This window comes from Pan paniscus, chromosome 2 (genome assembly GCF_029289425.2).
Source record: "Pan paniscus chromosome 2, NHGRI_mPanPan1-v2.0_pri, whole genome shotgun sequence".
In the NCBI taxonomy this organism is placed as follows: domain Eukaryota; kingdom Metazoa; phylum Chordata; class Mammalia; order Primates; family Hominidae; genus Pan; species Pan paniscus.
In genome coordinates this window covers 148,008,088-148,033,528 of record NC_085926.1, presented here as the reverse complement: position 1 = coordinate 148,033,528, position 25,441 = coordinate 148,008,088, and the positions used below count along the sequence as shown (strand labels likewise).

At 40.6% G+C, this 25,441-nt stretch overlaps 1 long non-coding RNA gene across 1 annotated transcript in view; it reads right to left on the bottom strand.

The window, feature by feature from the left end:
• LOC130541366 (uncharacterized) overlaps positions 1 to 25,441 on the bottom strand; it is a 55,577-nt gene that overhangs the window by 9,045 nt on the left and 21,091 nt on the right. The window contains exon 2 of the long non-coding RNA XR_008955411.1: positions 17,990 to 18,082. This is a non-coding gene — a long non-coding RNA (uncharacterized LOC130541366). The remainder of the gene's footprint in view (positions 1 to 17,989; positions 18,083 to 25,441) is intronic.

Genomic DNA, 25,441 nt, shown 5'->3' with positions numbered 1-25,441 from the left:
AAATAACATTTGTATTTTATTTAACAGTTTACAGAAAGAAAACACACACTTCGTGTTTTTTGATACAACCTGTGAGGTAGTTAAGCCAGGTGATTTAAAATGCCCAGTTTACAGGTGAAGAAATTAAAACTCAGAGAAATTATGTAATTTGCCTGAAAAGTAAAGTGCTTTATATAGGAATTGTAACCTGGTATTCAGACTCCAATATTCATACCCTTAAACAGTACCACGAATAGGTTTGATTATGTCACAATGTCTTTAGTTGCTATTGTTGTTGGTTTTTTTTTTTTTTTAATGTTGCAGAATCTGGGGAGAGTTCTTTAAGTTTGATTAATGTAATTTGGTTATAGGAATGCCGAAAGGAATTCATTATAACTTGGCCACAACTACAAACTTCCAGAATCATGGACCCTACAGAAGAAACTATAACTGGCCAAGAGTAGAGCAATAATTAGCTAAGTATAAATCAACCAAGAAATAACAAATAAACGATGACTTCCTGAGTGCAAAAGGCACTGTGTAGCACTTTAGTCCTGGTTGCTGCTAGCTTGCTAATGCAGACAACCTAGAAGCAAGTACTGTGAATTCCAAAATATAAACGCCTACAAATTGAAATGTGTTTTTTGAGTATGCAAAGTCCCCCAAGGCTGACCAGGAAGTTATAAAGTTTTTCAAGTAGAAACTTACTGGTGGGGCTTAATGAGCCATGTATGTCACTTCCATTAATGAAATGAAATATGCCACATTTCCAAATCTCCCTTTAAATTGCAAATCCATCTAAATGGGTCGTTTCAGATAAACAAATGCCACAATTTCCCTCTGGATTGGAAAGCACAGTCTATGATGATCTGGGAAAAAAGCCCACGAAGTCAAATAAGGAAATATATCAGAGATATAGTAGATGTAACATACATAATGAACTCTCTCTTGGAAACTGAATGTCTAAACAGATTAAGTAAATATCCACTGCCGCTTGAAGGGAGAAAGAAATCAATTGTCCCATGTGCTTTTCTCAAGCAGGGCTCATACTCTAAATCAGAGTCTCTCAACTCTCATTGTATTTTATAATCACCAGGAAAGCTTTGAAGATTCCTGATATTCAGGCCTTACCCCAGACCAAGGGGGTTTTAAAACCCCCCAGGTGATTCCAGTGTGCTGCCAGAATTGAGAACCAGTGGCCTAAATCAGTGGTCCTCAAAGTGCAGTCCCCAGACCAGCAGCATTGCCATAACCTAGAAACTTGTTAGAAATGCAAATTCTCTGACCCGACACCAGCCCCTCTGAATCAGAAATTCTGGGGCTGGGACCTAGCAATCTGCGTTTTAACAAGCCCTCTAGGTGATGCTGGCATATGCTGAAGCACTTTTGAGAAGTACTTCTCTAAATAAAAGGGCAGTGTTCCTCCACCTGCAGCTTAAGGGAACATAAGCCTGACCTGCCCCAAACACTGCTTGGGACATGTGGCTTTTGTCTGAAGACGGATGCCACTATTGACACAACACCCAGGCCTCTGGCTTTAAAGTAAACTGTGAAGTGCCATGTTAACTATAAAGTGTGGAGCTTAAAGGTGGAAGGGAACAACAGAAATCCCTGGCCCCAATTCCAGGGCTGATCTTATGAGGCAGGCTGGTCCCAAATAGTGCATCTACTGGGACCACGGTCAACATTTGGGGTTTGCCTCCCAGCACACCCTTTCTTCTGACTTTAGGGCCAGATTTTTGTTGATGAATCCATCCTCTCCCACTTTTAGTCCCCTCGGTGGGTCCCATGAGCGAAGCTGTAAGGTACACGGATGTGCTTTGGTCAAGGAATAGGCCAAGGTGAATATCCGGGCCTGCATGACTCAGCAACTTTGGCAAGCAGGCGCACACCTCCGCTTGTTATATAACCTCTTTGTGTAAGCTCATACTTTGCTTTAAGTCACAAAGGTAAAATTTCCCTGCTAACGCTGTACAGGGACTCTTGGGGCTCGGCTAGGTTCAATATGGCTTAACATGGTGGGCATGCTGGCGCCCAGAGAAAGGGAGAGAGAGAGCCAAAGCTGTCTGTCTTGCAGACGGACAGAAGGAAGCCACACAGCTCAGTGCGCTGGTGCCCAAAAAGAGAAAGAGTTAAGCTGCTGACCCTGAAGGCAAGGGAGAGCTGGCCATGCAGCTGCAGGCATGGAGGCTGTAGGAGCCGCAGTGCCAGAGCAAACAGCTGAGATAAAGGTGGACAATGTGAATAAGCTGCTAAGAGAGCTGCTGCTGAATAAAACCATATTCACCTGCCTATGCCCCCACCGAGTGTTCTTTCCGCTCATCCACCCACTCCCCTTGGACTTCAGCATGGGCTGGACCCAGACCCCAGGACCTGACAGAGACCAGTCGGCAAAAGGCTGTGAGGACTGTAGCCCCGCCTTTTTCTCTACTCCATCTCCTGCCATCCTCCTAGGCAACACCAGAATCACACTAGATGGCCATCTGATTCATTGGCCATGAACATTCTGAGTTTCTTCATTCCCGATAACCTTCCCCTATACTCCATCTCACCCATTCCTGCCCACAGATCTTTAAATTCATGAATTCAAGTATCCTTTCTTTGGTCCTCAGCCTTCTCTCTTTACAGTGTTTTTGCTTGGATACTCCTGTTTCAACTCTTTTTTGACCTCACAAGCCCCTCTCATCTATTGTCCCTCACCTTCTTCCTCTATTGCTCCTCTTAATAAATGAATGTCCCCAGTCAATGGTAGGGAATAAAGAATGCATATGTTTTAGATCTTAAAGCACGCTTCCTGTAATTGCTACTTAAAATTCATCATTCTCTGCAAATCCCTGCCACCCTGCTATGATGGATAAAGTGTCCTTTCTGCCATCAAAGGCAAAGGTCCCCATATGTGCTCTGGTCCCTCTCTCCAAACATCTTCTAAGAAACTTTATGCTGCTTGTTATCTACCCTTATTTTCTCCTACCTTTTCAATCTCATTCTAGTAGCTGGGTCCTTATCATCATCTGTTAAACACGTTCTGACCATTCTGATCTTAAACTGGATTTTTCCCTGTATCTCCTCCATCACTATTCTCTTCTCACCCTTCTTGCTCAATCTCCCCATGAGATGTGTCTATATTTCCTTTCTCAACTGGTTCATCATTTGTTCCTTAGGACTTTCTGATCTCATTTCTGTCTCTACCACGCTAATGTGTCCAGTAAGCTCTGTGTGGTTTAATTTAGTAGACATTCTTCGGTCCTCATTGTCATTGACTTATTGGAAGAATTTGACACACTAACCATGTCCTTCCTCCACTTCCTTCCTTAATATCCCCAACTGTTAACCCCAACTAGAAGATAAACTTCATGAAAACAAAGGCCTTGTCTGACTTGTACCTCCTGTATCTGCATCCTAGAACAGTTCTGGCACTGTTCAATGAACAAATGAATCAATCAACTACGTAAATACTCATTTCATCTTAGTACATGAGGGAAAGTACAGCGTGAAAAGAAGGATAATAGAGGAATCTAAATTTATGTTAGGAAGTGGCTTATGGGTCAGGAAGGCTTCTCCTGGTTTCCATGAGCTACACTCTCTGACTTTTCTTTCTACCTGTCTGTCTTCTCATTTCCAATCTCCTTTGCCAGATGCTTTCCCCTTCTCTCTCCCTAATGTTTCATCATTCCTCAAGAATTGTTTCCAGACCCTCTTCTCACACTACATTTCCTCTCTAGGTAACTTTAGCACTGTCACTGATGCCTTTACAACCCTTCCCAGTTAGATGTCCCCAGTCTAGTCCTTCCTTCTGAGCTCCAGATCCATATAGCCAATATACCCCTGCCTGCCCAATGTCTAACAACCACCTCAAACGCAACATATCCAAAATTAAGACACAAACCAGTGCTTCCCAATCCTCTATATTTGCTTCTTTTTCATGCTGTCTGTCTTAGCAAGTGACACCACATTATGCCTAGTTACTCATACCTGAAGCTCATAAACATGAAGGAAAGTAAATATGGAAAAGAACACAGTAGAGGGATCTAACCTTATATTATTTTTACTATCTTGGAATCAAGTATAATGATTTTAGACATTTCTATAACTGGGATACTATTTTTCTTGGACTCATTCTTTTTTCCCTACATACTAGATATAGGTAATCTCAATTATATTCACATATACAATTTTCTTTTCCAAGTGTTTGTTTTAGCTAGAGTTATTAATTGCCTCTTTTTTTGACTCACTGGCTAGGTCTTCTCATACCTCTACTAGCTCTATAAAACACTTCTGAATATAATATTTTTATTTTATTATAAATCAACAATTTATAATTGTATACATTATGGGGTACAAAGTAATGTTATGATTTATGAATATGATGTGGAATAATTGTCAAGCTAATCAACATATCCATTACCTCACTTATTATTTTTCCTGTTAAGAACATTTGAAATTTACTCTTAGCAATTTTGAAATGTACAATACACTATTATTAACTATATTCACCATGATGTGCAACAGGTCACAAAATAAAACCTCATTCCTTCTGTCTTAGATTTTGTATCCTTTGACCATGATCCCTTTATTCCTCCCACCCTCTAGCCTCTGTAACCACCATGCTACCCTTTGCTTCTATGAGTTTGACTGTTTCTGTCTTAGATTCCACATATAACTGAGATCTTTCTGTGCCTGGCTTATTTCACTCAGGATAATGTTGTCCAGTTCATCCATGTTGTCACAAATGAGAGAATTCCCTTCTTTTTAAAGGCTAAATAATGTTCCATTGTACATATAAACCATATTTTCTTTATTCATTTATCTGTTGAGGGACACAGATTGATTCCATAACTTGGCGATTATGAATAGTGCCATAATGAACATGAGAATACAGACATCTCTTTGACAAACTGATTTCAAATATTTTGGGTAAATATCATTTCATGCATTAAGTGGAATTGCTGGATCACATGGTAATTCTATATTTAGTTTTTTGAGGACCCTCCATAAAGTTTTCCATAATGGCTGTACTAATTTACATTAACAGTGTAGAAGGGTTCTCTTTTCTTCACATGAACTCATTGCTTTAATTATATCTTATTTTAAATGTTGAGGTTGAGAAATTTGCTGCCATTCTGATTTCTAACCCTTATGTGACATGCCTTTTCTCTGAAATATTTTGAACTCCTTGATTTAGCTTTGGAGATCTTAAATTTTATGATGATGTGCCTTGATACATATCTTTTCTCGTGCATTTCTGAGACCCTTTCAATCTGGAAACTTAGGTCTTTCAGTTCTGAAAATACTTCCTATATAATTAGTAAGAAGTTTATATATTAATATAATTTTCTCTTTACCATTTTTAAATTCTATCTTTCTGCATCTAAAGTCTTGGGGCTTTTTTGCATCATCTCTTTTTCCTCTAAGTTTTGGCTTTCTGTTTAATTTTGATCTCTCTCTTCTATACCAGAGACTTTTCTTAAAGGCTGATCATCCTTGGATATCATAATTCAGCTTAAGCCATCATGTGTGTTTGGGTGGAACTTGTTGGTGGGTGGGCTTTAGTGTAGGGCAACTGTGTGGCCATCTTGCTTTCTCACAGAGACCTTCATCTGTCAGTTTCTGGGTAATTTCTCTGTGACAGTTCAGTTTCTCCAGAAAGGATCCTCCGATCTCCTGCCTGGATATGGTCTACAAGTTTCCTTTGACTTCTGGAGCTGGTGATTGGGAGTTTCTGTGGTTGTACTTTTCAGTTAGCCGACTCAATTTTCTTCTAATTCTGTGCCTTGGTTCCTAAATACAGTACCCTTCTAGTTCAATCTCTCCAGGGACTCTAACTTTTGTCTACTGTGAGGTTACCAGAGGGATAGTCTAGTTGAGATAGTAGGGGGAGGTCCAACTACTGCTTATACAGATCTTCAATTGCAATGTTTGCAACCCTGTGTTCTACTTCTGCCTTTAGTGATAATGTATGCCTCCCATTCTGGAGCTTCTTCAGGGTCTAATGTGGTCACCCAGCTTGCTCTTCCTTGGTCTATCTCTCTACAGGTGCTTAGGTTTCACTTGCATCCACTCTGCTAAGCCTCTTCCCACCTCTTCATCTGCTTTCTATCTTTATACTTGATGGTTCAAAATCACCAAGGACTTCTGGTTTTATTTAAAATGGAGGTTCGCATTCCTTTGTTTTGTTCTATTCTAGTAATTTAGGGGGTAGTTTTTGAAAGAAGAAAGGCAGAAAGGGCTTTGCTTTACTCAGCAATCTTGAAACCAGAAGTCCTCCCTTCTCCATTTTTGACTTCAGCAACTGGGGTAGTTGTATCTGGCATTTGTCAAAATGGAGAAAGCTAAGAATAAAACAGGTTTGGAAAGAACAACCAAATTTTTTTTGGTCATGTTGATTTTAAGATGCCTTTTAGATATTTTAATTGGAGATGTTGGGAGTAGACAGTTGGATACAATGAATTTGGAGTTCCGGAAAGAAGGGGCATAGATTCTATTTAGAGTCACAGGATCAAATGTGATTACCCAGACAATCTGTACAGATAGTGGCAGGAAGAAAGTGCAGGCTCAGCATATAAACATCAAGCAAAGAAGGAGATATCAGCAAAGGAGACTGAGAAGGAGCTGTTGGGGAGAGAGGCAGAAAATCAGGTGAGTGCAGTATTTTGGAGGCCTAGAAAGAAAAGTGTTTGAAGGAGTTCAACTACATACTGTAAGAGTGAAATAGGATATAAACAGAGAGGTGGCCATTGCATCTGCCAACACAGAGGTTATTGGTGACCTTGACCAAGCAGCCTCATAGAGTGATGGTATCCAGAGAAGCTTGAAAGGAATGGCCTGAGGAGAGAATATGAGTGAAGATGTGTGACTGCCACTGTAGATGACATGCTCACCAACTCTCCTGCTATGTATGCCTTGTTCATCATTAAATCTTTAGCAACTAGTAACCACACATAAAATATATGCGGATCTACTGAAAGAATGAATCTGGTCCAAGTGTTCCTACAGTGCTGGGATCTTTTCTAATGCATGCACTTCCATTGTCTCCCACCCTGTCTTTATCCTCAGAGAAATTAATTTTAATAATATGAAATTAATTTTAACAGGTGAAATTAATTTTAACAATATACTTAATTCACTATATTCAAAGCATTATCATTTCAACATGAAATCAATTCTAAAAAATCTTGGAGCTATCTGACATTGTGTGTGTGTGTTAAGTCTTTGAAATACAGCATATGCTATACTCTTCCAGTGCATGCCAATTGGAACCAGCTACATTTCAAGTGCTTAATATGGTCAGTGGCTACTGTATTGGCCATATTAAGTCATTCCTTTCAAAGGGAAGCAAAAGGTGTGACTATAATCTGTGAGCTTCAAAAGGTCACAAATTGGTTTACCCAAACCATTCAAATGCAAAGCAAGTTTGTTTGGCAACAGGAATTGCACCACTCAGCTGAGAACATTCTGTAGCCTGCTGGACATAGGACTTTGGGGCCAGTGAATGGAAACAGGCTTTCTGCCTGAAGGACCAACTCCCATTAGCTATGAAGTCTTGGGCATTTTCCTTTCCCAACGCATCTAGTATTTTTCCTCACTTTACAAATTAAGACTTTATTTTCTGGATATCCAACATGCCTCATGTAGCAACTAAGATGTGTTTATGAGCCTTTTGGGAATCTCTGGAATTTACATGGAATTCCATTGATGGTGTGATGATGTGTAAAACAGAATGAACTCCATGTGCTCTGTGGCATGGATAGGCCTGAACCCAGTTACAACTAATTTCTACATTAATTGAACATGAATTCAAATAACATACTCCTTTGCCTTACAATACATTAGGTTTCTAGAGATTATGAATGCATTATCAAGATGACCTAATTCATTGTTGCTCTGTAGACTGGTTGTTTTGGTTGGTAAATACCCAGTTTTATCTGTGTTTGCTTCATTCACTGAGCTAGAGCTTGTTTCTCCTAAGAGAGACCTGATTAGGGGCAGGCAGGTGGGCAGGCTTCCACTACGGACCAGCTGGCTTCCCAGGTCTAAGACCCTCTTACATTCTGTGAGGCACTGTCTTTCATGCTGTTCACAAGTTGGTCCAAGAGGCATTCTTGAAGATTAAAATTCATACAGAAACAGCATGTTTGGCTTTCAGAGGATCAGCCATGTCATTTTCATGTCTGCATGAAGGATGGCATCTCAAAATTTTCCGAGCTGGGCCAACTCTGCAAACAAATGACCTGCATGTTGTCAAATCACCAGCTCAGGCCAAGGCAGATACTCACTGCGCCTGGCCCACCCAACTCCCAGCAGTCCTCTCCAGCAAGCTTGTCACACTTACGAAAGGTGATATTTTAGCAATCTGTTTATAAAACTGCCAAAGGAACATTTATCATGAGGTGCAAACAAAATAGGCACAGGAGAGAAATGTTTTGCACCAGGTTTCCCAGAATTCTGAAACATGTATCCTAAACACTCTGAGACACCTCTGGTTAACCTGTGCAGTAAGTATCAGAAGCAAGTATCAGAAGAGTACATGGACCAGGTGTGGTGGCTCACTCCTGTAATCCCAACAGTTTGGGAGACAAAAGTGGGAGGATTGCTTGAAGCCAGGAGTTCAAGGCCAGCCTGGGCAACAAAGCAAAATCCCCGTTTCCAAAAAAATCAGCTGGGCATGGTGGCATGTGCCTGTAGTCCCAACTACTCGGGAGGCTGAGGCAGGAGGATATGCTTGAGCCCAGGAGTTTGAGGCTGCAGTGAGCTGCACTTCAGCCCAGGCAACAGATCAAGACTCTGTGTATTAGTCAGTTCTCACACTGCTAATAAAGACATACCTGAGACTGGGTAATTTATAAAGAAAAAGAGGTTTAATGGACTCACAGTTCCACATGGCTGACGAGGACTCACAATCATGGTAGAAGGCAAAGGAGGAGAAAGGCACGTCTTACATGGCTGCAGGCAAGAGAGAACTTGTGTAGGGCAACTCCCCTTTATAAAACCATCAGATTTCATGACACTTATTCATTGTCACAAGAACAGCATGGGAGCCCCCTCCCCACCATGATTCAATTACTTCCCACAGGGTCGCTCCTGTGACATATGGGAATTATGGCAGCTGCAATTCAAGATGAGATTTGGGTGGGGACACAGCAAAACCATATCACAAAACAAAACAAAAAACCCATATGTCCTGTAATGTACACACATTCTGAAGTGAAAACAAGCTGGGAAGTCCAGTATGGCTAAGAGTGTCAGAATCCTCCACAACTGTGTTCAAGAGATTATTAAAATATAGTGAGGGGACATTTTTCTTATTACAGCAGAGGTGACATGAGTTCAAGAGGTCCAGGAATTGCTGAGTTAAAATAACCTTGACTGACTGTATTAACCCCTGGCATTATATTAAAATTTGACAAGCCACCCATGATTGGAAAGCAAATAGACAACTTGCTTCAACCCGATGGTGATAAATCAGTCACTCACCAGGAGTAGTAGCCACTGACACACAGACATGAGTATTATGCAGTTTTCTTTAGTGATTTACGCAGCTGGCTGTCTGCCTAATTGTTTGAACGTCTTTGGGGAAATACCAGAATTAGAAGTTAATGTACTGAAGAAGCTACCATTAGAACGTTATTCACTAACTGAGAAAACCTGAAAATAATCAGAAAGATCTGGCTGCAGGCATTGATGCCAGACAAATATAGAGCCTGCTTCTCACTTCCCTGGAGGTCACAGGCCAGGCCATCCATGACACATTTGGGAAATTAGAGAAATAAACTCTGATGGACCAAACAGTCTTGTGTTGTACCACTCAAACCCAGAAAGGTGTAGAGCTAAAAGGTGCTCTGAACACCTCAGGATGCCCCCAACACTAACTTCAGTCAAATGTATATGACAGGGTTGTCCAATCTTTTGGCTTTCCTGGGCCACATTGGAAGAAGTAGAATTGTCTTGGACCACACATAAAATACACTAACGATAGCTGATGAGCTACAAAAAATAATAAAATCACAAAAAACCCTCATAATGCTTTAAGAAAGTTTATAAATTTGTGTTGGACTGCATTCAAAAGATCTCATAATATTTTATGAAAGTTGATAAATTTGTGTTGGGCCACATTCAAAGCCATCCTGGGCCCCATGTGGCCTGTGGGCCGCAGGTTGGACAAGCTTGGTCTATGGACAAGGCACAGACCTGATCTGTCCTAGATCTAGTGCTGGACTAGATGCCATTCCATCTCTCTTTGTCCCTCTTTGTCTTCTCCCCCTTCCCTCCCCTCTCTCTCCCCCTTCCCTCTTCCTGCACAGTAGATTGGAATAGAAAAGTAAGAGCTGGGTCAGAGGTAGGTGTTAGATGATTTTCATGGTGTCCTGCAAATGAATAGAGCAACGTCTTGGCCCCTATCAATTAAAAGGCATTTTGAGGAGCCACTTTCTGGCCAGAGTAGGAGGTGCGTAAGGGACTGAAAGTAAGTCTCATACTGACATATTTGTTTAGGTGACTTCTTTCCTAGGTTACGGGCATCTTGAAGGCAGGAACCACGTCTTAAGATAGGCTTTTAAAACAACATGTATTTTTATTGTCTGATTGTGAAATAAATACATACTCATCATAGAAAAAACTGAAACACATTTTTTAAAATCTCATTTTACACCTAGCTTTTAGAATAGTGTCTGGAACATAACAGGCACTCAATAAAATTGTGTTGGAGAGGGAGGAAGAAGAGAAAGTGACATCAATCTCCTCATTAAAATGCACATAATTCAGCAGTGGCCACGTGGGGGGCAGTGAGTCAGGAGGTGCTAAAGCTGCACTGTGTAGCTCGGGAGCACAGGTTGCCTGCAGCTCCGGCTGCTGCCTCTAATCTCAGAAGTTTATCAGGGGTAGATGTGAATTTATCAGATAACAAGGACCTGGGATTACCTAGCCTGGAAAAGAGAAGCCTTAGAAACAATTTAAAAATTAGCATGGTAATAGTATTTCCATTATACAAAGTCATATATGTTTCTGAGAGACAAATGGAAAAATGTGAATGAATCCCCTAGAGTTCCAGTCCTGTTGATATTTTGGCACATTCTCTCCAAGCACGTTTTCTAGATGTTACTCTTGTCATTGTTCTTTTCCGTCGCTGGGATCATGCTCAATCCATGAGGGGTCATGGCCCATCTGTGGTCATGAAACCTATGTGGTGGGTCTAACTAGCATGGAAAAAGACAAATTGGAAGAGCATCTAAAATGCTAAAATGTACTGTCCCCAGGGTAGGCAAGCATTGTCTCATGCAACCTTTGTTTCGGTAATAAAATATGTATGGGTATCCTGGGTCAAGATGCAAAAACAACCATTTACCCTGGGTGTGGTGTGGTCAAAAGGTTTGAGAAACAGTGTACAATATTTCTTTCTGCTTGTTCCCCTACTTTAATTTAAAAAATGCTTATATACTATTGCATTTTAATGACAATATCATTGTTAGTAGTCTAATATGTCATTAAGTGGATGTACTATAACTTATCTAACACCCTCTTGCTGGGCATTTATTTCATTTCACAATTATAAATATTATGGAAATAAATCTTTTTGCAAAGTTTTTTTCCACTTATAAAACTAGATTCCAAAAAATGAAATGATTATATCAAAAGATATCATTTTCTGTTTAACAGAGATGAAATTTAATAGGCTACGTAACTGGGAAATGCAGTTTGTAAATTTCTTTCCTTTCGGTAACTGAATTTAACTAGCTCCTACTTCCCTGTTTCTCCTCATTAGCAGAAAACTTAATCTCATCAGTTCAAGATAAATTAGTTCCTCTGGTTTAAAATTCTGTTTGTTCTTGGTAATTGCTCCATCAATTTAGGATTCTTGCTCCTCCCTGTAGCTTTCCCAGGTGAAGCCCTCAGATGGGTACAAATCTGGTCCAAAGTTACCTGCTGGCCTTGCTAACTCCCCCTGAGGTGTACCCAGTTCCACCAGTTCTTGGGCATCAGTCCATTCCTGTTTCATCCATTTCTGCCAGTCATGGGCAATCCAGTCTACACAGTCTGCCTTCTCCTGGCCCAGCCCAAAGGCTTCTCTAGCCTGCTGACCTTAGCTGCACTGCTGTCCCCCTCCTGGGAGCACAGCTCTCAGCTGTTTCCCTTGACCCAACCAGGGAGTGTAGGATGCTGTGAAGCTAGCCACAGGTTCATCTGCTTCAGTATCTCCACAGCTATCGCTACTCTGACATTCAGGCGCACGGATTTTCCACAATGCTTGCTCCCCTCCAGGCTTCTCCTGGGAAGCCAGGGAATGGTATCTTCTGCTGTAGGATCCTTGTAAATTTATCTGAAGGATTTTCATTCCCTCAGGTTGTGCCAGTCATGGAGGTGTATAGCTTGCCTCTCCCTTTAAGAAAGTGACTTGCTATTCAGATGCAAGAATGTCATTAGCTGACAGGCCCCAGCTGTGTGTCTCTTCCGGTTCTCCCTCAGCTTTTGAGCTGAGGCCACACTCTTCCCAGGCAGGGCCCAGCCAACAATTGAGCACAGCGGGGATCCTCAGGTGTTGCTATTTCTGCCCAACACAGAACTCCTCTAAGAGGCTTTCTTGGCTCCAGAGTTCCCAGGAGTGCGCAGACAGTCAGATTAGGATTGCAGTTGTAGGCTCTCTCTGCTCAACCTTCCCCTCTTGTCTATCACAGGTGCCCTCCCCTGACACTTATCTCACCCCGTAAACTGCTTGCACTCCTAACTCCAACCCAAGGGCTCAAGTGACACAAAGCCCCTTTTCCCCAGAGCAGTGGGCCCTATGCCCCTTCCCAGAAACTATCCACATTTAAACCTCGGTTACTTCCCTCCAATTCTCCCTTTGCTGTCATTAGTCAAGGATATGTTTCCCTTTGGTGAGAAAGTGGATTTGACCTCATCTCCCGTTTATATGCCGTAAATCCCTGCTTCCATCACTGCCAGGCACTCACCTCACTGAGCATCTCTGCATGCTGGGCAAGTGCTGGGGACTTTCCCTCATATTCAGAGCCTTTGGAACCACCATCTCCATTCTACAGATGTAGAACATTAGATTCAAAGTCCTTGAGGTCCTATATAGATCATTCCTGAAGAGCAAGTACAAAGTGAAGCACAGAGAACCCAGCTAGCGGGAAGGAGCTCTGATTTTGTCTTTATTTATTTATTTTGCTTGCATTCACCTAACCATTAGCTGGCTAGTGGTATGTAACTTACATGACTATTAACTGTAATAGTAAGAAAAAATGAATTTCTAAAGCTTCATAGAGTCAGGAGAGCTCCTGATTGAACATTTCTTCAGGGCAGCCCAGAAAGTACTGAATATAAAAGATCTCAGGGAATTGCTAATCATCATAATAACTTTGATAAAATATCTGAAAAGATGTGGTTTACATGGGACACAAAGGAGTTTAATCCATGTTTGAGTTAATGAATGAATTTATATATATAGAATATAGGATATAGAAAATTTAATAACAAAGAAAAGAAGCCCAAAGGTTTTCATCTGGCCCAGTGTCTATGACTTCTACAACTACAAGATGAGGATGTTCGCGATGGACTGAGATATACTAGTATTAAGTAAACCCCAAGGAATTCTTGGAAACTGGTTCTTTTGTGCAGATGACCTATCATTTGTAGAGGAAACTGAAGGGAAACAAAGCAGACAGTCTCGGGCTGGGAGCACACAGCTGGTATTCATGGGTTGAAGCAGGTCTCTCTGAGGCCAAGCTCTGCACACAACAGTTGTTTATGGTCTAAGCAGCACTCAGCTGGTGACATGCATCCTAGAACAGTGCCTCTCAAAATTTAATGTATATACAAATTAAAGGGGCATCTTGTTAATAAGCAGATTCTGATTCTGTAGGTCTAGGTCAGGGGCCTGAGACTCTACATTTCAATAAGCTCCAAGGTGACACCATGGACACTAGTTCATTGGCCATAGTTTGAGTTCCAAAGGATATGAAATATGCTCAGACAGCTTCGTGCTTAATTCCAGAGGCACAGACACTGTTTGAATAATTTATTCCCCCCATCCCCAGCCCTCACTTTCAAAGATGCCTTTGGAGTTTCTTGTTAAGGAAAGTTACCAAGAAGCAAACATAAGTCCCTCATAGCCTACTGCAGCATTGTTTCTGTGAAGCCATCATCTCTCCCAACCTAAGACAAATATTTCCTAAGTAGGAGAGGTATGCCCACAAAATGATTTCATTTGATAGAAAGACACGGCATTAAATGACCTTGAATCAATAAGGATATTACTTCCTTTCCAGTTCTCTTTCCATCCTCCTAAGTATGTCAAAGAGAAAGTCTCTGTTAGGTGCTATTATGTCTTTGAATGCTTGCTGCTCTCCCTGTATTAGGATGTGATTGGTTGCTAACAACAGAAAACCCAACTAAAAATGCCCTAAATAAATGAAATAGCCTAGAGGGTGGAGGGGGTGCTCAGGCTGGTCATGTCAACTGGCTCTGGAGCCTTCAAAATATTGGCCTCACTCTTGGGCTAGAAGTAACTTTTCCAATTGGCTGTGGCAGCTCCAGGCCTTGCACTCATACTCAACATTGGCCCCAGTTAACATCCAGAGGAAAAGATGCATTCTATTCTCAAAAGACAAAAAAACCTTTTCCCAAAAATTCCAGAAAACTTCCTCTTCGTGTTTCATCAGCACGAATCAATTCACATGGCCTTTCCTGGACAGTTTCAATGACCAACAGTAGCCTGAAGCCTTAGGCTTGGGCCCTTGGCAAGTGGAATGAGTGTTGGGTGGTTAAAAACAAGAATCTCTCCATTGTCTTGTCAACAAAAAGAGAGTAGGCCTCTTGTTGGATGCCTTTGGGCAAGAAACAGTGGGCAATTCAAGTGGATTTTAATAATGGGAGGGGCGTTTGGGTTTTTTGTTGTTTTTTCAGTTGCTTTCTCTTGATGGCAAATGATATTAATTTCCTATTCACAGTTGTAAAAAGAAATTTTATTTTTTATTACTTGTATTTCAGTTTTACAATATGAGTTAATTTAGAAAAAAATGTTAAAGAATAGAACACAATACATAAATGTGGCAAAAATTATGAAGGTCATAGGAAAATGAGAAGTTTGAGAAACATCACTACACTGTTAGTTCCTGGCTAACAGATATTTGGAACTCCTAAATAAAGAAGGTTAGTTGTTTAAGAGACATCACCTGCTACTCAGTTGCTGTGGGTTGTAGTCTGGTGGGTTCTCATCCTAGACTGGATTAGAACCACATGGGAGTTTTAACAAAGCAAATGTCTGGGTTCCACCCTCCAAAGACCATAGATGGTTTCCCATGGGGTCTGTGTGTTAGCATTTTTTAAAAGCTTCACAGGCTATTCTAATGTATAGCCAACGTGAGAACCATTGTTGAGACCTCTGAGAAATCATTCTGAAATGCAAATGAACAGGAATTTAGTTTGGTCCCATTGCTGGGCTGTCTCCATCTTGTAACTGAGTAGTTTAGCTTTGAAACACATTTTTCAAACTTTTTTTCCCCTTTTTCTCTTTTCTCCCTAGTCTCAAGATGTATCCTTGAAGTAAATTGCAGAAACCTCTTTTTTTCCTTCTTAGTCTTAAAATATAGCCTTAAAGTGTACTTCAACACTTCACATCTCTCCCTCTCCCACCATACACTCTTACACCATGCACATTTATCTAACTACATGCTTGTTACAAAGTTTCAGGGGTAATCCTGTGACAAACCAGGCATGGAGAGCTAGCTGTGAAATTCCAGAGATGATCTCAAGGTAATTAGTCTACAGCCCAGCCACTGCTGAGATGACACCAGCACACGCTCCAGGTGGACCATGACTCAAGACGGCCACCAGAACAAGGCATACAGACCTTACACCCAGCACCATGCCCGCATGCCTCCCTCTCCAAGTTCCTCTTTTAAGCCCCTCTCCCCAGCCTAAAGTTTGAAATGTTTCTTGTAAGGAATGAGCCTGGCCATTTCCCCAACCTCTGGCTTTTGGAATAAAGTCACTTTCCTTTTACTGCATCTCATCCTCGTTCATTTGGCTTTACAAGCAGTGATCAGCCGAGCTTGCGTTTGGTTACAATCTCAAAAAGTATAACTTGTCTTATGTATCTACTACTATCAGTCCAGTTAAGAAGAATACAAAGATGTGCACTGCTGTTCAGAGACCAAAGGGGCAAAGGCATTATTTTAGTAAATACAATACCTTTTGAAAATACTGTTTTCCAAGTAGTGTTCTTATAATAAATTTACAAGGACAGTTAAAAATGCAAGATGTTAATGTTAGATTATGATATCTCTTATGCGGGCTTTGGAAAAAAAAGTGCACTAAAGCTTAGAATATTTAAAAGCTATTTTTAAAAGTTAATGTACATTTTCTTATATTCTTGTTGATATAAAAATATTAACCTGGGGCGTACAGCTTCAAACTTCAGATATTCATCTGTTCCAGATTTAGCTAAGTGTTTGAAGATAAGTACAGTCACTGAGATCTAGAGTTATTATGGTTTCAACATATAATCACCATCAAATTCATGTGAAAGGTCTTATATTTGTACATGGGTGATTTTATGTTGCTTATGGCATTTATAAAATAAGGTACCTCGCTCTTCACTATTCAATAGTACGATCAATGCAACAATACCACAGTACTAACGGGGTTGCTAATCTACTTCCATATTTCCTCCACGTGAAATTTTACTGGTAGCTTTGGTCTTCTTTCTGTGTCATGGGAGTGTTGACATTTTTAATCCAACTACCTTGTAGCATAAATGAATGTTAACAAAGGTACTTTGAGTTTCTATGTAAGAGCGAAGGGTGAAATGCCAAGGAAGGCTCACAACATGGAAGTAATCCCGGCAAGGATAGAATGAAAATTCTGCAATTCTGAAAGGTGCCTGATTTGCTAAGCAGGTTCCTAAAATGGCTCTGATGCTGGACAAAGAATGAACAATTTGTTGTAGATGAATAGAAGAGAATATGTGACCATCATTTGCCATATTTTCCCATCCTGCTCACATTTTTAATTCAATGAATGCTTATCAAGCACCAACATGTGCCAAGCCCAGACACTGAGGTAATGAATGTAAGCACAGAGATCTCCATTGGAAGCCCAAGTCAGGCCAGAAGACGAGACTTTGTCTCTAACTAGACAGCTCTTAAGGGAATGAGGTTGACATCCAGTTCAAGGAGGACTAAATGTGCCATAAATCGATGTGGTTCTCTAACAGAGAAGTCCTACTGGGGATCATAACAAGCAAGTAAATCTTATTTTGGAAGGATAAAGGTCCTTTAGAGGGTGTCAGAGTAATTTTTCTCCTGGAGTGAATTCATGTATCTGGACTACCTCTGCTCCAGCCCCCAAGACCTTGACTCACATTTTTTCTCCTCCCCTTGCCCTACTGACCACCACCACTCCTCACACCATCCCCTGGTACAACCTTTGCCTACCCTCACTAAACCACCATCTGCTCCTGACTGCTTGTCCTATCTGGACCCTATTGCAGGAGCCCACATCCTTGGTATGATCCTCAAAATTTATATCATTATTACAAGCCATTAACATAGAAACTTTAATATTCCAGAATCATGTCTGAATTTTACTTTTATATTCCATACTGAAAAAAAAGCTTCACCTAGAAATTTTGCTTAAAGAATTAAAGTGTAAACAGAAAGATAATTCATAATTTAAGTAATTCGTATTCCTTAATGCAACTGTAATAACTTTATGTAAGATCCTATGCCATGATGCCCAAACACTTGGATTTTGAGCTAACAAATAATATGACTATACAGTATCAACAATATTTATACCACCGAGGGAGAAGGATGTATTGTATAACCTTATTTCAAATGATAAAGCAAGCATCTGAGCCTGGCATCATTTCAAGTGTGAGAACAAGCATTGGTGCTTGCTAACTAGTCAAGTTGTGTATATGTTTCAATAGACTGCTACTTTTATTCCAGGCTTGCTTTTTGACCAGTGACCATTTAAATGTATGTCTTAATTTGATTTTTTTTTCTTTGCTACTTACCAAGGACAATACTCTTGAAAGCCAGTACAGAAAGAGTGAGGCCTGACATGTTCCCCTTTTAATTTCTCAGTATTGATGATTTTATGGTTAGACCTGCGTGCAGAGAAAATAAAGGGAGAAAGTCATGCAAAACAAATTATTACCTGTCAAACTCTTTTTTTTTTAAATTTAACATTAGAGATTATAGCCCCAACAAATGGATTTTTTCCCTCCCTATTTAAAAGCACTCTCTTCTGATTGATATTTAATGCTTACAGTGACCACACGGGACATGTATTGTTTGCAGCCATGTAAACTGCCTTCATTTAAAGGGTTCAATATAAAAGCCCAGAAGGACAATTCATTTATTTAGTTGCCTTTGGTCAAAACTGAAACAGTTCCTGGGCACTTTAAAGGAATATTGATCATTCAACCCACTATGCTATTTGCAGAAAGGCAGATGAAACCACTTTGTGCCTTTCATAAAAATCCTTTCAATTATAGTTGAAAGAGCTTTATTTACACCTGCCAATCCTGGCTTTTATGTCTCTGCTTTACTTTCTGCAGAGATAATCTTTGCTCCATCATGTCTTTTAAAAAGTGTAGGTCACAGTGAATAATGATAGAACTCATGAGGAAATATGGGACTCCATGGGGGACAGTTTCAGTTCCTTCTTGAGATTGTCATTAGGGCTGTTCCAAAATACTCCATACACATGGTAGGATTGCACCTCTCTGCCTACAGGAGGTTAGGAGTGGTCATAGGACTCGCTCTGACAGAGAGATGTACATGGAAGTGATGTGTGTCACTTCCAGGCAGGTTTAAAAGCCAGTGTGTACATGGCCATATTCTCTTTTCCCACTGCCGTGACAACCTGCCAGGTCTAGAGAGCAGCTTCTTCAGCCTGAGTCCCAGAGAGAAGACATAAAGCAGTGGAGCAAAGCTCCTGCTGGCCCTTGATGGACAATGGCACAATTATACACCTTTGCTGTTTCAAACCATCGAGATTTAGGGGCCAAGTCCCAAGGAGAAACCGTCTTGTAAGTGCCGATTAGAAGGGAAATTTGTTTAGAGGTCACAATAACCAAATGAGAGCATTGTCTTTTATATAAATTGAATAAATAAGTTAAAATTCTGTATTTATGTAATGATTGACCCAGTCCCTTCTCCCTCCCAGCATTATCTTTATTTTTAAATAGGAGAAATCATGTGACCTTTTGGGACACAAACTGCCGTTACCACTTTCATTTTGAGATGTATTTCTTTAACAGCAATTTTATTACTAAAGAACATGTGCCCCCAGCAAAAGAAATGACCATCAGAGTGAACAGGCAACCTACAAAATGGGAAAAAATTTTTGCAATCTACCCATCTGACAATGGGCTATTATCCAGAATCTACAAAGAACTTAAACAAATTTTTAAGAAAAAAACAAACAACCCCATCAAAAAGTGGGCAAAGGATATGAATAAGACACTTCTCAAAAGAAGACATTTATGCAGCCAACAGACACATGAAAAAATGCTCATCATCACTGGTCATCAGAGAAATGCAAATCAAAACCACAGTGAGATACCACTGTGGTTAGAATGGCGATCATTAAAAAGTCAGGAAACAACACGTGCTGGAGAGGATGTGGAGAAATAGGAATGCTTTTACACTGTTGGTGGGAGTGTAAACTAGTTCAACCATTGTGGAAAACAGGTGGCAATTCCTCAAGGATCTAGAACTAGAAATACCATTTGACCCAGTCATCCCATTACTGGGTATATACCCAAAGGATTATAAATCATGTTACTATAAAGACACAGGTACATGTATATTTATTGCGGCACTATTCACAATAGCAAAGACTTGAAACCAACCCAAATGTCCAACAGTGATAGACTGGATTAAGAAAATGTGGCACATATACACCATGGAATACTATGCAAGCCATAAAAAAGGATAAGTTCATGTCCTTTGCAGGGACATGGATGAAGCTGGAAACCATCATTCTGAGCAAACTATCACAAGGACAGAAAACCAAACACTGCATGTTCTCACTCATAGGTGGAATTGAACAATGAGAACACTTGGACACAGGGTGGGGAACATCACACACTGGGGCCTGTCATGGGGTGGGGGGAGGGGGAGGGATAGCATTAGGAGAAATACCTAATGTAAATGATGAGTTAACGGGTACAGCAAACCAACATGGCATATGTATACCTAGCTAACAAACCTGCACGTTGTGCACATGTACCCTAGAACTTAAAGTATAATTAAAAAAAAAAAAAAGAAGAACATGTGGCCCTGAGCAAGCCACTTAATTTCTCTAGGCCTCAGTTCCCCTGCATATGGAGAAGGAAGGAAATGGAGTAGATGCACCAGACTCCCTCCCTGTGGTCTCCTGCAATATATTAGCTCATTTAGGCTTTTAAAACAATATACCATAAACCAAGTGTCTTATAAAGAACAGAAATTTATTTCTCATAGCTCTGGACGCTGGGGAGTGTAAAGTCAAGGCACAGGCAGTTTCGGTGTCTGATGAGAGCAGCTTCCTCACAGGCAGCTATCTTCTCCCTGTAACCTCTCATGGCTGAAGAGGCGAGGATCACTCCAGACTCTTTCATAAGGGCACTAATCCCATCCATGAGTGCCCCACCTTTGTGACCTAATCACCTCCCAAAGAGCCTACCTCCTAATACCATCACCTTGGGAGTTAGGATTTCCAAACAGGAATTTTGGAGGAACATAAACACTCAGTTAAGCAGTAGCAGTCTGCGTTTAATACATAGTTCACAGAAATTAATAGAAAATTAAATGAAACCTAAAACTCAAATCTTTTAGCTCTTCTTCTAGTTCCTGAAAAGTGTTATTAAAGCGTATAGCAATTTTGTTATGAGACCGTATCTTCCTATGAGAGAGAAGCCTAATGTGAAAAAAGGAGAATTTTCGAAGAAATGAAAGAGTTTAGGGAAATTTTGGTTTTGTTGTTTTGTTGTTGTTGTTGTTTTGTTTTGTGTGTGTGTGTGTGTGTGTGTGTGTGTGTGTGTGTGTTTTGAGATGGAATCTCTCTCTGTTGCCCAGACTGGAGTGCAGTGTCACAATCTAGGCTCACTGCAACCTCCGCCTCCCGGGTTCAAGCAATTCTCCTGCCTCAGCCTCCCAAGTCGCTGGGATTACAGGCGCCCACCACCATGCCGGGCTAATTTTTTGTAGTTTTTTAGTAGAGACGGGGTTTTGCCATGTTGGCCAGGCTGGTCTCGAACCCCTGACCTCAGGTGATTCACCCACATTGGCCTCCCAAAGTGTTGGTATTACAGGCATGAGCCACTGTGCCCAGCCTTGTTTTGTTTTTTAAATGAACTTTTGATTGAAGTATACCCTACATATGAAAAAATGCACAAATCAAAAGTGAATAGCTTGGTGAATTTTCTCAAAGTGAAAATTCACATTGTAACCAGCACCCAGAGCAAGAAGCAACATGATCAGTACCCAGAAACCCTCCTCACACCACCCCTTGACACAAAGGCTGTCACCATGCTGACTTTCTCTAGGCTGACTTCTAATGGCAGAGATTAGTTTTGCTACTTTTTAACTTCATTGTTGAGTACCAGATGCACTCTTGCATCTTCCTTCTTTAGTTAACAGTGGATTTATCCAGGGTTTGCATGACATCACAGTTTGGTCCTTGTTATTGCTATATAATATTCTGCTGTGTGACTTTACTAAAATTTAGTCGTTCTACCGTGATGAACACTGGGATGTTTTCAGGTTTGGGCTACTATTAATAGTGGACATTTTAAGTCTTTTGGTTAATATTTTTTGCCCTACATTTTCAGATTGAGGGTTCAGGAGGTAGATCTCTTTAAACCTAAGTAAGAGGACCTAGGTCTGTGGCAAAGCTTGCATGTTGGAGTATCTCTCTAGGGTTGAAGGAGAGAAAGCAGTTCTAAAGTCCCACGTAGGGAAAGGAGAGAGGAGAAAAGGAGAAAGGGAGGGAGGAAAAGAAGGAAAAGAAGAAGAAGCAGAAGCTCTATGGAGCCAGAGGATTCAGTACTGGTAAATTGTACTCCTAGCTAGGAGATGCCATTGTCCTTTTAGTTTAATCCTTTGAACCCACAAGCTATACCATGTGGAATTCCCTAGGAAGCATTTTTCTGGAACATCATTGTTATGTCAATGTAGCAAGTCAGTAAAGATGGTAGATGCTTAGAAGAAAAATATTTTTTTAGACTTGCTATTGAAAATTGACATAATTGGGCTGGGTGCGGTGGTTCACACCTGTAGTCCCAGCACTTTGGGAGGCCGAGGTGGGCGGATAACTTGAGGCTAGGAGTTCGAGACCAACCTGGGCAACATGGTGAAACCCCGTCTCTACTAAAAATCCAAAAATTAGCCAGGTATGGTAGCATGTGCCTGTAATAACAGCTGCTCGAGTGGCTGAGGCATGAGAATTGCTTGAACCTGGGAGGTGGAGGTTGCAGTGAGTGGAGATCACGCCACTGCACTCCAGCCTGGATAACAGAGAGAGACTCCATCAATAGAAAGAAGAAAGGAAGGAAGGAAGGAAGGAAGGAAGGAAAGAAAGAAAGAAAGAAAGGAAAGGAAAGAAAGATGGAAGGAAGGAAGGAAAGAAAGGAAGGAAGAAAATTGAAGTAATCTTGAGCACAAATACAGTATGTCAATCACTAAATGAAAATTGCATTAAAATTCATAATGGAGAGGGAGCGTGAGCAATTGCCAATTCACCTGCTCCCATTTTTGATAGATCTTGAAATATCCCCCATCCCCAACTTTGAGTGTGTAATCCTACTTAAAAAATAGCAACTGATCATTAAGCATGACTTTGCCCTTTTCTTCATAAAACCATGAAATTAGGAGAGAATAAATCAGAGATTGCATGCCCAAAAGCTTGTCAGTTCAAATAGTAATACTTGTTTTTATTACTGAATATGGGGCTTTTTTTTTTCTATGTCTCCTAGAATGCCAAAGCCTTCTGTCATACAACCCATACCATTTCACCCGGAATATCCAATATCCAGTCCCTCTCTTCGGTTGTGTTTCCTCTTTATGCATGCTTTGGTGAGTTAACCCACTAGTTATTGGCCAGAAGAAAGCAGTTGTTTAGATAATGTAACTTGTTGACCAAAACAAAAACAAACAAACAAACAAAAAGCCAAACTCTAAAATATTTAAAGAGGCTTATTCTGAACCGAATCTGAGTGACCATGACCCAGGGTGGGCATAGTCCCAGGAGGTCTTGAGACCATGTTTCCAAGGTGATTGGGTTACAGCTTGGTTTTATACATTTTAGGGAGACTGAAGTTACAGGTGAAGACATAAATCAATAAATCAATACCTATAAGGTATACACTGGTTCAGCCTGGAAAAGTGGGACATCTCAAAGGTGGAGAGGGAAGGTGGTACTTACAGGTCATTGGTGGATTCAAAGATTTTCTGATTGGCAATTAGTTGAAAGAGTTCAGCTTTGCCTAAATGGTTGAAGTCAGCAGAAAGAAATGCTTAAGTTAAGATAAGAGGGAAAGGGGGTTGTGGAAGCCAATGTTCTTGCTATGTAGATGAAGCCTTTGAACAGCAGGCTTCAGAGAGAGTAGATGGTAAACGTCTCTTTTCAAACCTTAAAAGTATCAGACTCTCAGGCAAATCTCTCCTGGATCAGGAAAAGACCTAGAAAGGGAAGGAGATTCTCTACAGAATGCAAATTTCTCTCTCAAGAGACAGCTTTGAGGACCGTTTCAAAATATGTGAATGAAATATATTTTGGGGTAAAATACTTTTGATTTCCTTCAGGGTCTGCTATGTGCCATGTGATGCTATACCTGAGTCAGGTGGGAATTTGGTTTTGTATTGCCACAGAGAGTCTGTGTTGTCAGTCTTATGATCTCCATTTTAATGTTAATGCCAGTCAGTTTTGCCTAAACTCTAAAGGGAGGGGGTTATAACATACCACCCTTCCCCTCATGGCCTGAACTAGCTTTTCAGGTTTCTTTGGGACTCCCTTGGCCAAGAAGGAGGTCCATTCAGTCTGTTGGGAGCCTTAGATTTTTATTTTTGGTTATGTCTGCCTATTAATGTTGATCAAAAAAGCCTAACTCTGTAAAATATTTAAAGAGATTTATTCTGAGCCAAATATGAATGACCATGGCCCAGGGCACCATCCCAAAATATGTGCCCTGGGCCATGGTCACTCATATTTGGCTCAGAATAAATCTCTTTAAATATTTTAAAGAGTTTGACTTTTTTTTCATCAACAAACTTACTGAGTACTTTATATACATTCTCTCTAATCCTTCGCACAATTTTGGGTGTTATTATCTCTGTTTTGCAAATCAGAAAACTGAGGATCAGTGAGGTTAAGACCTGTATTTATAAGACTCAAAGTCAATATTTAGATATGTCCTTGTCTTTCATCTTTCCACCTGGAATATGTCTGTGCTGAAACTTATATTCTCAACCCAAAGTTACAGAGATGTATTAAATGGTGCCTGGTATCCTTAGAGTACTCATTCTTATTGGGAGGCTATTTTGCCCCTCAGGGGACATTTTGCAATGTCTGAAGACAACTGGAGTGAGGAAGTTACTATTAGCATCTACTGGATAGAGGTCAGGAATGATGTCAAATACCTTCCAACACACTGGCAGCCCGACACAGCAAACAGCAAAGCTTGAGAAACCTGCCTTGCAGAGTAGTTGCCCATCATAATAGTGTTTATTAAGCCTATGAGAGTGTTGAACTATATTTGAAGGTGGCAATGAGGAATAGTTGAAACTATATCAGGAATCAGAAGTTCTGTGTTCTAGTTTCAGATCCAGGACTAACAAAACCTCAATTTCCCTGTGAGTAAATTGGTGACAATAGTATCTGTTTTATCTATTTATTAATTTATCAAATATTTATGTATTACCTTCTATGCATGAGGTAGTACTCTAGATATGGAATGTGCAACAAGGAAGAAAACAGGCATCATCCCTGCCTTCAAGCAGCTTAGTGGAAAACAAAAATAAATAGAACTATGGGGTACTGTGGAGCACTCTGGTAACCTAGCAAAGAGAAACCTAATTTAGTATTGTATAGTCAGAGAAGTAACCTCTTAGCTGACAATCAGAAAAAAGAATTTAGGCAAGCAAAGGAGAAGGAGAAAAAGTAGAGGCTAGGACAGTGTTTGCAAAAGCACGGGTGAGAAAGAGCATGGAACAATCCAGGAACTGAAAAAATATGCCGTATGACCAGACAGTAGAATGTGAAGGGAGGAAAGAGATGTGCCCGGGGAAGACAGCAAAGGTCACCTCTTGGGGGATTTTGAGGGTCAGCCTAAGGAGGATGGAGGCAAAGGGAAAAAAATGAAAGGTTTTAAAAGCAGGGGGCTGGCATGACGAGATTTGAATTTTAGAAAACCATTTAGGCTGCAAGGTGGAGAATGGATTCTAGAGACTGTGAGACCAGTTGGAAGTTTGTTACTGCT